The sequence below is a fragment of the Rhamphochromis sp. 'chilingali' genome (genome assembly GCF_963969265.1).
Source record: "Rhamphochromis sp. 'chilingali' genome assembly, chromosome: 1".
NCBI lineage: Eukaryota > Metazoa > Chordata > Actinopteri > Cichliformes > Cichlidae > Rhamphochromis > Rhamphochromis sp. 'chilingali'.
In genome coordinates this window covers 29,113,837-29,123,403 of record NC_137929.1, presented here as the reverse complement: position 1 = coordinate 29,123,403, position 9,567 = coordinate 29,113,837, and the positions used below count along the sequence as shown (strand labels likewise).

The window sequence follows — 9,567 nt, the reverse complement described above, 5'->3', positions numbered from 1 at the left end:
GTTTGGTAAAGCGTCTCCCTCGCTGACCCGCTTGTGATCTGTGTTGCTAAATGTAGCTCCTGAACTAAAGTGAGGCCCCTGCTTCAGGGTTTATTTGAACAATTTAGAGCTGTCAATGCACAACATGCACAATGATGGGCTCGTAGCTCAGATGGCAGCTTAACATTAACACTGAGATTTTTTTAAACATTTGATAATGAGGGTATACACTTGGCTCCAGCTTTTCACAGTGCTGGGAAACATCCCAGTCTCAGCAGCTCTTCTAGCTGGCCATCAAGCGGCCAGACTGCGTAGTGCAGCTTTGGAGCGCAGCATCCCAGGTCTCCTCTCTCCCCCCCTCCCTCCCTCTCTCGCTTTCGCTCCCGCCGTCGTCGGCAGCTGTGTGTGCGTGCGTGCGTGCACGCGCGCGCGTAGAATCCGACAGCACGCCGGGACTGCGTTTCCTAAGGAAAGCTCAGCTCTCAGTTTTGTGCCCGTCTTATTGCCGCTCTCATTGTCTTTGTCGGCAGTGATAAAGAGAGCAGGTACCATCTGTCCATTCCGCCAATTTATTGCGAGTTGCCTTTTTTTTTATTGTTTGCTCTCCTTCACAGATGTTAGGTCAACACTTTTTGGGTGGTGGTGGTGTTGGTGTTGGGGAGGGGGGGACTCCTGGTTCTAACGGAATTTGTTGTGGCTTCTTCTTCTTCTTCTTCTTCTTCCTTTTTTCGGTCTCTTCTCTCTTTCAGTTCATTCGGGGGCCTGTTTTTGGAATAAGAAAAAGGCATTGCTGTTTTCTGACTTTGAGTGAAGAAAGAAGGGACTCCTCTGGAATTTCCTAAGGAATTTATTCGGACAGCCCATGGTAAGTGGAGATTTTTGTACACAGAGATATGTACATATACATTTATTTAAAAAAAAAAAAGGCTTCACGTTTGAGAAGACACCCAGCTATCCATTACTAAGTTGGTCTCTTTGAATGAAAAATAACAACACGAAGCGCATCCCTCATTTTTTTATTTTCCTTTTTTATCTACAGTTGCGAGGGCTTTGCATTCTTCCGCCTGGGTATAGAGTAAGTAGTACTTTTTCTTTTCGTATTCTGTCAATTGCAGCCGAGAGCGGCTCGTCATGTTTTCCATGTGTGGAATAAAGTGTCGTTTTTTTCTGTGTCCGCTCCAAGTTCTGTGTCGTGCCGCGATGTGAGTAGGAGCCCGGGGTGTTTTTTTTTTTAAATTTCATTTTTTGCACATCTTTGCTTTGGAGGGATGTTGTGGAGAATGTGGCGCAAACGCAACGTGCACCGGGCTGCCGCTCGCTGTTACACTCCAGATGGCGGCGAGATATTTAACAGAATTTATATCGTCAACATTTATAACACGTACTGCGCTCACACGGACACACAAAATAGAAATAGAGAGAGAGACAGGGGGAGAGAGCCATCTTTGCCCCGAACGATGCTCTGCCCGCTCCGGAGGATGCGCGGGCACGCATAAACAAGCTGGAAATGTGTGCGTGTGTGTTAAGGGGGGGTTATTCTGTGCCATAGTTGTGGGACGTGTTGAGAAAGTTTGGTGTAATGTTTGCTTCTGCAAACTGAGACGATTTGCTTAGTCTATCTATGAATGCATGCGTACGTGCGTGTGTGCGCGCGCGTTGATGCGTGCCCAAGAGCTCCTGACTCAGGTGGTGTAGCCGGTGGGTGGGCTGTGACTCACCCAGTTTACCCATTTTGCTGCTGTTATCTGACAGGCTTTGATGCCAGATTTGACTGGTGACTGACAGTGGCTCATGCGCAGTAGTGTGTCAGGACATGCCTGTGTTTTTTGTTTTGTTTTTTTATTTTTTTTATTTCCTCCCTCCATCACTGCCTGATTTGGGCGTTCCATAATTTATGCGATCCCTTTCCTGCGTTAAAGAGTTTTTCTTTTTTTCAGACTACTACTGACAAGTGATTCATATATAGCCAATTACCCGTGATTTGCACTCATACTTTGCAGCCCGAGGGAAAAAAAAAGAAAAGTGGAAAGCCTCTAAAAAGCAAGATAATGAAGTGAAAAGTTTGTGGTTCCTCGGTATTTTGTAGCAAAGAGAAGCATTCGCAAATGAGGGCAAGGACAGCCAGTCAGAGAGATGTGTCTTCGCTGGCTAGTGTAGAGTGACAGGGGGCTAAGTGAGCATGACCATCAAGGAGAGGTAATAGCATTACGGTCTGCCAGTCATGAGGCAGTGCAAGAGATACTGTTGCATTTCAAAAGGAACTAAATGGGTAAGCAGAGGAAACTGTGACACAGGGTCCACTAAAATGTAACGCATAAAAAAGGCACTAATGTGGCTCAGCAACACAGTTTTTATTCATGCAGATGAGTTTGTCTTAATATTAAGCTGCTTTATTGAAAAAAGACTTTACTCATCCTAGTTTGGAATGTAATTAAGGGTTGCTTATCATTATTCTAATCCCTAATGATCTGTCAGTTTAAATATTTGTGTCTTTCTTTCTTAAACCAGTTCAAATTAGAAGGTAATCACGTATTATCATTAAAAAACATCTCTAGTAGAAGTAATTATATGAAGGTAATAATGTTGCCAAATCTAGAAGGAACATCAGGTGAAGTGCTCACACCCTCTTTAGATGACCAGCAAATTGCAATATGGGAAAAAGTAATGCTGAAAGTCAGTGGTCACGCAGCTCAGGTGTCCCTGTGAGTAAACACACATTTGAGCATAAAGCGGATTTGAATCATTTGCTGCAAAGCTTTCCACAGATTAGTCCTAGGTAAGATTGCCCCCTCCCTCCCTCCTCCCTCGCCATCATCACTTCATAAACTGGAAACATTCCGCAGCTTTTCCTCCATCTTGCCTTTGAGTGATGCTCCCAGACCCACTCGCCAAGCCCACATCAATCACTGCTGGATGGGATTTAAGCTGTGGCCGGAAATCATAAGCAGGAGAAAGACAGGTGGGCTTGCTCACAGTTGCGTCCTCCACGGTGACCCCCCCACCAGATCAGCATCCAGCGTTGTCAGCTACAGAGCTGCACTTCTGCCACTTCTGCAGATCCTTTTCTCTCATTAATTATGCCCTAACATAGTTTGCTCTAGTGTGACCGTGTTGACAACACACCCACTTTTCCTTTTGCCTGTGTTAAGGTTCAAAATATTGGGGATGGAGACAAGAGAAAAACCACAATAACAACACTGGTCCGGCCGGGTTGAGTCAAACGATGATTTTAATGAACACACGCGTGGGAGATGGACACTGATGCAGACAGCCTCAAAATCTCAAAATGGTGGAGCATTGCTCAAACTTTTATAGCCTCTGGTGCCTCCACCTTATCATACAAAGCCTAAACATTCACATGCTTTCTCTCACACAGCGCCTAAGCTACGACCTTGGCTCCCTGTTTATCTGCTCCTGCTGAAATGGGGCAGAAAACTCCAGCACACTCTGTTCTCTTCTACTCAGACAAATTAGATTTCTTATAACTCAGCAGTATAATGCATCATAAAACAATATCATTCATTCACAACAAGTCAGCAGTTTAATGTAATGCAAATCAGTTTAACTAATGCAATAGTTATCAGCTTCTTCTAATTCAGGAGAATAATGCAAACTAAAACTACATAATAATTCACAATCTTTAATTAGGGGTATAACATGGCATAAAATAATATTATAATCTAACACCTGCTTGCACGTCCCTGGAGAGAATCAGGAATAAGCTGTAATTATGGTTTATAAACTTCATCCAGGTGACATAATCAGGGCATGGCTGAGACAGCAAGGGGCTGTCATAACAGCTGCTAATACATGTATAGCTGTTTTTCCTTTCATTCCTCAGACTGTCTAACTGTACTGACACGTGTTTGTCACATGGATGCGCCGCAAACAAGCAAAACTACAGCATTCGTGTAGGTATATATGGATTTTTAAAGAAAACGGGCACACACAGTATCGTGAAAGTGCAAACACTGGCTAGTTCTCTGCAAAAAAAAAAGAAAAAAAAGTGGGCTCAGTACATCTATGGAAACGTAGTGTCTATATTATCTTCGTGCGCTTGCTGTTAGGAGCACCTTGATTGCGGTCCAAGGCTCGGCAAGCCGAACGCCCGGCTCCCAGGGGCCGTTTTATAATGAGGATGCACTGTCAGATAATTAGATACACCTGGCGCAGGCATTTTCAGGAAATTTTGATTCATCCCAAAATAAAATGCCTGCGCCTGCCAACATGAAAGCAAGCACAAAAAAAAAAAAAAAATCCCGCTGTCACATTGCCTCTCCTCTCATGGTGGCAATGTTTTATTTATTTATCCGCATCTTAATGCTCTTGGATGAGGCAGGCTTCATTTTGTGCTAGCTGATGCATGGGCTGCCAAAGTTCCACGTCTCTTGCAGAGCGAGCTTCTCACTCATGAGGGTGTCGCTGTCCCTTCATGGACACAGCCTCTCCGAAACTGGATGTTCTGATGCCGTCACATTTAACAACTCCCTTGGCTACTTGGCACAAAATGCATCTCATTGAGATTCACACACGGCCACATGACAATACAAACCCATTCCCCGCGTGGATGTGCGCGAATATGCGCGTCACACAGTCTCAGATGTGGTTTGTCACATGACTGTTAATAAGAACAGGATGATATTTATCCCCCCCTCCCTCCCCGACAGTGTGTGTATTGACCTTTTGCGCTTCCTTGATGATATTTCAATACGTACGTGAAATATTGGAGATTTAGGAATTTGATAGATGCAACTAATCAGTTATTTTATGCACACTCTGGAAGAATTGAATGATGAGTGGAATTCACTTCAGCAAGCCGGCACACTCGCACACATTTATTCGCAGGCCCAATGCACACAAGTACAACCTTAAATGTTTCGTCTCTTCTTAGCTGTTGATTAGAAAACGCTCTGTGAGATGAAACCCTCTCACCTGTGCTGTTTATTTATCAGACACCGGGCTCCAGTCATAAATCAGACACTCATTAAGTTGTTAAACAACAACTTTTGCCTCGTGCAGGAGATGTCAGTGCTATTAAGTCTGATGTATGTGATACAGTAAGAAGGTGAGCCGTTGCAGATTGCTCATGTTATCCAATTAAGAGCGGTTTATTAATCCTTTTCTTTCTTCACGCTGGTCACATTTTAATTTAAAAGCCCAGCGTTGATATTGAAGTTAATGTTAAACAATAAAAAAATAAATTTAAAAAAGGCATTACAAGTGATCAGGATAGACTGATGTTATATAAGTGGCACAGATGAAATGTACTTTTTTGCCATCTGATAGCTGGGTAACCACATGTCAAGTCTTATCTGAGAGCAATCAATATTTGCCTTCTCCAGGTTAGAGCCCAGTAAGCCTTGATTAATGACTACAAGTTTGCATCATAACACGCCAACAAAAAACACTGAGTCTGAAGTCTACAAGGGAATGTACAGATCTGTTTTCCTGGCAAAATTACGTATTATTGTGAAGATACTGTAAAGTTTCAAAAGATGTCCTTGGCCTGTGCAAGACCTGTTCTTGGTTATACAACATGTTTTTGTGTGTGTGTGTGTGTGTGTGTGTGTGTGTGTGTGTGTGTGTGTGTGTGTGTGTGTGTGTGTGTGTGTGTGTGTGTGTGTGTGTGTGTTTTTGCAGTAGCAGCAGCTATCTGATGCATGGTCATGTATCGTAATGTTTTTCCAACTTTGCACCCTGAACCAGACTGTGTAAGAGGAAAAAGGAAGAAAACCGTTGAATGGACAGTGTTGTTAGATGAAATGTGCCGTTAGCTAGCATTAGCCATCATAACCTGCTTATTATACTGCACGTAAACAAGTAAGACTGTAGCAAATCGCTTCGAGTAATAAACTGAGGAAAAAAAATATCATGTTATATTATGGAGACTGTAAAGTTAGCATAAGTGCTCCTAGTGTTAGCTGTCGAAGAAATAAGATATATTTTATAACAGTCTGAAGCATGACAGAGTAATGTAGTCTTTCTTTTTAAAACTCTGGGCACACTGACTGCCAAAGTATATGTCAACACATGCATTATTAAAAGACAAACAGTTCAAATCATTGACTCAGTGTTATCTGAAGAAGTAGCTAATGCATGCTAACAGCTAGCATTAGCCACCATAAGCTGCTTACTGTACTGCAACAAAACAAGTACGATTGTAGCAAATCACTGTTAGTAATAAACTGAGAAAAAGCATATCATGTTAATGATTGACCTAATTAACAACGAGTAAATGAAACAGCATGCTATTTTGCTTTCAAAGGTGAATTTGGTTTTCTCTGTCTGCAAATCATTTTTAGATTAAATTTAGAGCAGTTTAAGTTGAAAGAAAAAAGGTTTATTTAAGCAATAAAACTAGTTTTCAGGATCTGGAAAGGATGAATTTACTCTTGTTTTCTTTCATTTAGTTATTTAGCTGAAATTGCACATTATATTAAAAAGACTGTAAATTTATGATAGGTGCTTTCAGTGTTAGCTGTCCAAGAAATATGATATCTTTTATAACAGTCTGAAGCATGACAGAGTAATGTAATCTTTGGCTACACTGATAGCCAAAGCATACGTCAACACATGCATTACTGACTCAGTGTTATCTGAAGAAGTAGCTAATGTATGCTAACAGCTAGCATTAGCCACCATAAGCTGCTGATTATATAGCAGATGTTTGTAGCAGACAAACATCTGATGGAATTATATTCAGGAAAGGCACAATTCATTGATCATTAATCAAACTTATTATGGGTTTTTTAAATTATTTTTTGCTAACTGTAGCATTAATTACTCATATATGACAGCCACCACTCTCTGGTAATACATGATTTAAGATGAAGCTTAAATTCAGCACCTCTATTAAAAGATGATGCAAGCTCTATACCGTCATGTGATCTGTCAATAAAGTTGCTTTTAATTTCTTCCACCATTGGTGATGTAAATCTTTGGCTAGTCCACAGTATTCCGTGCAGTACTGAAGGGTGTCATATTTTTGACCTACACAAATGCAATTCTGTAATATGTAAATTTCATGGCATTTCAATGAATTATTCAGGGATGGTTCATGATGCATTAGCAGTGCTAAGTATTCTTTATACAACCATATGATGGCAGTTATGCTATCTGTGAGATGATGTTCCTTGTATTTCTGCTGAGCTTTAATTTGACCATGGCTGTCTTGATCTTGAACCAGCAGAAAACACTGTTTGGTTAGAGCGCTTTTGTTGTAAATTTGCTGTTACCTAATTTCTCTAGCAGTGCTTCTAATCCAAGCTCAATCATGCGTGATTAGAAATTCATCTCAGCCGCCAACGTTGTGGTGGATGTTTTCCTTCCCTGCTCGACTGTCGGCTGTATTGTTGTTGTAGAAGGAAAATCTGGTCTGCATTGTGCTGTTAAAATTGAAAAAACAAACAGAAAAAAATATTAAATAGAAAAGCATTGCCTTCTTGCTCCCCTGACATGGCAGGAAGTGACAAAACTGATGGATACCGACCAAAGACAAAGGCAAGAGGAAAATGCTATAGATGTGCTGCCTTGAGTCACAATCCCTGTTGAAGTAGGGTGAATGCGAGGATTCCTGAATGTCATGCAAAGAAATGCAAAAGCAATTGGAACTGCAGGCTTGTTTTTGTTTAATTGTCGGGAAAAAATCAATATATTATAGTAATGAAATATGAATGATTGGAATAATTCTACAAAGCTACTATTTTCTGCAAAGCTGCTGCACTGGAGTTGGCTGAATGGGCATTCATGATATCATCGCCTTTACCGCTAGTTATTTCGGCACGATAGCGTCTAGCTGCGATAACGACTTGGTGTGATTTCAGAAGCGTAAACGCCAGTGTAATCTTACAGCCTGACCTTTATGTAAGCCACGTGTACAGCGCCAAGGTGTTATTTTACCTCCATACATGCGATTGCTTTGGCATACCTCAGCCATCTGGCATCTTGTGAGAGTTTAGAGGGCACTGGTATGTTGAATATTGACCTTATAGTCTACTGGGATATGGAGGCAAAGAAGAAAACAGAAAGGAATAATGCAGGCAAGCTGGAGCCAGGGTACTCTGCACAGTTCGATGCTGCTGCCTCTACCCGACATGAACAAGAGAAATCAATTAGACCTACTCGGTTGCTATCCAAGGGACTTCCACCATGGGAAAGGGTAGAGCGAATCAAAGCATTTGGAAAAAACAAAAAGAAAGTAGCAGAAGTGGAAAGTGAACTCGAGTGGCAGCTTGTGGGCTTCTTTGTCAGATCATCCGCCTCTGACCTAAAGATAAGATTCATTTTCTCTGTGTACATCCCAGACTTGATTATGATTCCAGACACTTTCCAATCTCTCTTTCTCTTTTTTTCCAACACCGATGCCAACTTTTTTTTTCTCTTACTGTCCTTTCAGGTCAGTAATGAGAAAAAAGAAAGGCTGACAAAAATGCACCTTATAAAGGATACTTTGATGAAGCCTTAGCTGCAAATAGAAGAAATCTCAGTTGTCCCAGCAGCCTCAGATTCACACTATTAGATTTTTATATTCATACCTTGAACCCATTCCGGTAGTCACTTGGAGGTCACTGTGAACAATATTTCTTCTGCACACCGTGATGGGCTCCACATTATTGTTTTGCTGAAGAGAGGAAACAAGTTAAACTTTTTAAGGGTTTAGTTTTAGAAAAGTCTTTATTTGGTTTTTATAGGGGGGGGAAACTGTCTCAGGTGCCTTAAGATAAAAAAAAAAAATCTTCATATTGGATATGAAATAGTCCAACCACTGTGGTAGGATCAGTGAGGCTTGTATCCACAGCATATAATTTATTAATAGTATTTTACAGCCAGCTAAAGAACAGCCCGAGTGTAATGTAAGAATATGCAGAGCCACGGCAAATATAGAGATCCCGTAAAGTCCACTTCCCAAATTTGACTAAATAGATATTTCAACTCTATACGTGAATTTCCCAAAAAATCCTAGAGAAAATTCTTGAATAGCTGCCGGAGATGAGGCAATCACATGAGGCAGCTCGTGCTTTATGCATATTTTATTGAATGAAGCTGAGCTCTGTTCTGTAAATACAGAGGTTGAGAGTGCACAGCATGGATTTCATAGACCCCAGCGGCCATATTGTCTTTGATCAGACTGAAAAAGGACATGTTTTGATCAAGCTCTAACTTGGACATTTAAATCAAACCCCTGACAGAGTCAGCAGCTCCGTGGCTGCAGAGTGTAATCTCCACACGTAGGAGAATGTGGACATCCCTGGAAGTGTGTTCGAGCCTATTATATTGTACCTTTTGAAATCTTTTTCTCCCCCTTTCCCCTTGATGAATATCTGCCACTTGGTGATAGTGGAGAGGAAATTCAATTTGACAAAGAAGACCTGTCTCATGGAGTCTTTTAAGCGATTATGATCGCGCAAAGTCAGCAATGTAACAGACCTGGAAGGATTAATGAACAAGATTTTTTTTGCCCCCTGTGTAGCGATTTGAAGTTGAGGGAAAAACGATGACCACGTCCTCAATAAATGAGTGACATTTCAGCTTTAAAAGTTGTACTCTGTCTGTAATCCTGTGTGTACAGTTAGCTCAGTCCCCCCTGAC

The 9,567-nt window shown here is 41.4% G+C and overlaps 1 protein-coding gene across 2 annotated transcripts in view; it reads left to right on the top strand.

Annotated features, from left to right (window-relative positions):
• Nucleotides 1-389: 389 nt before the first annotated feature.
• LOC308402910 (receptor-type tyrosine-protein phosphatase delta-like) overlaps nucleotides 390-9,567 on the top strand; it is a 421,888-nt gene continuing 412,710 nt past the window's right edge. For both annotated transcript variants that reach the window (XM_080892054.1, XM_080892053.1), the window contains exons 1-3: nucleotides 390-524; nucleotides 729-844; nucleotides 1,019-1,054. The gene's annotated coding sequence lies outside the window, so the exon portion shown is untranslated. The remainder of the gene's footprint in view (nucleotides 525-728; nucleotides 845-1,018; nucleotides 1,055-9,567) is intronic.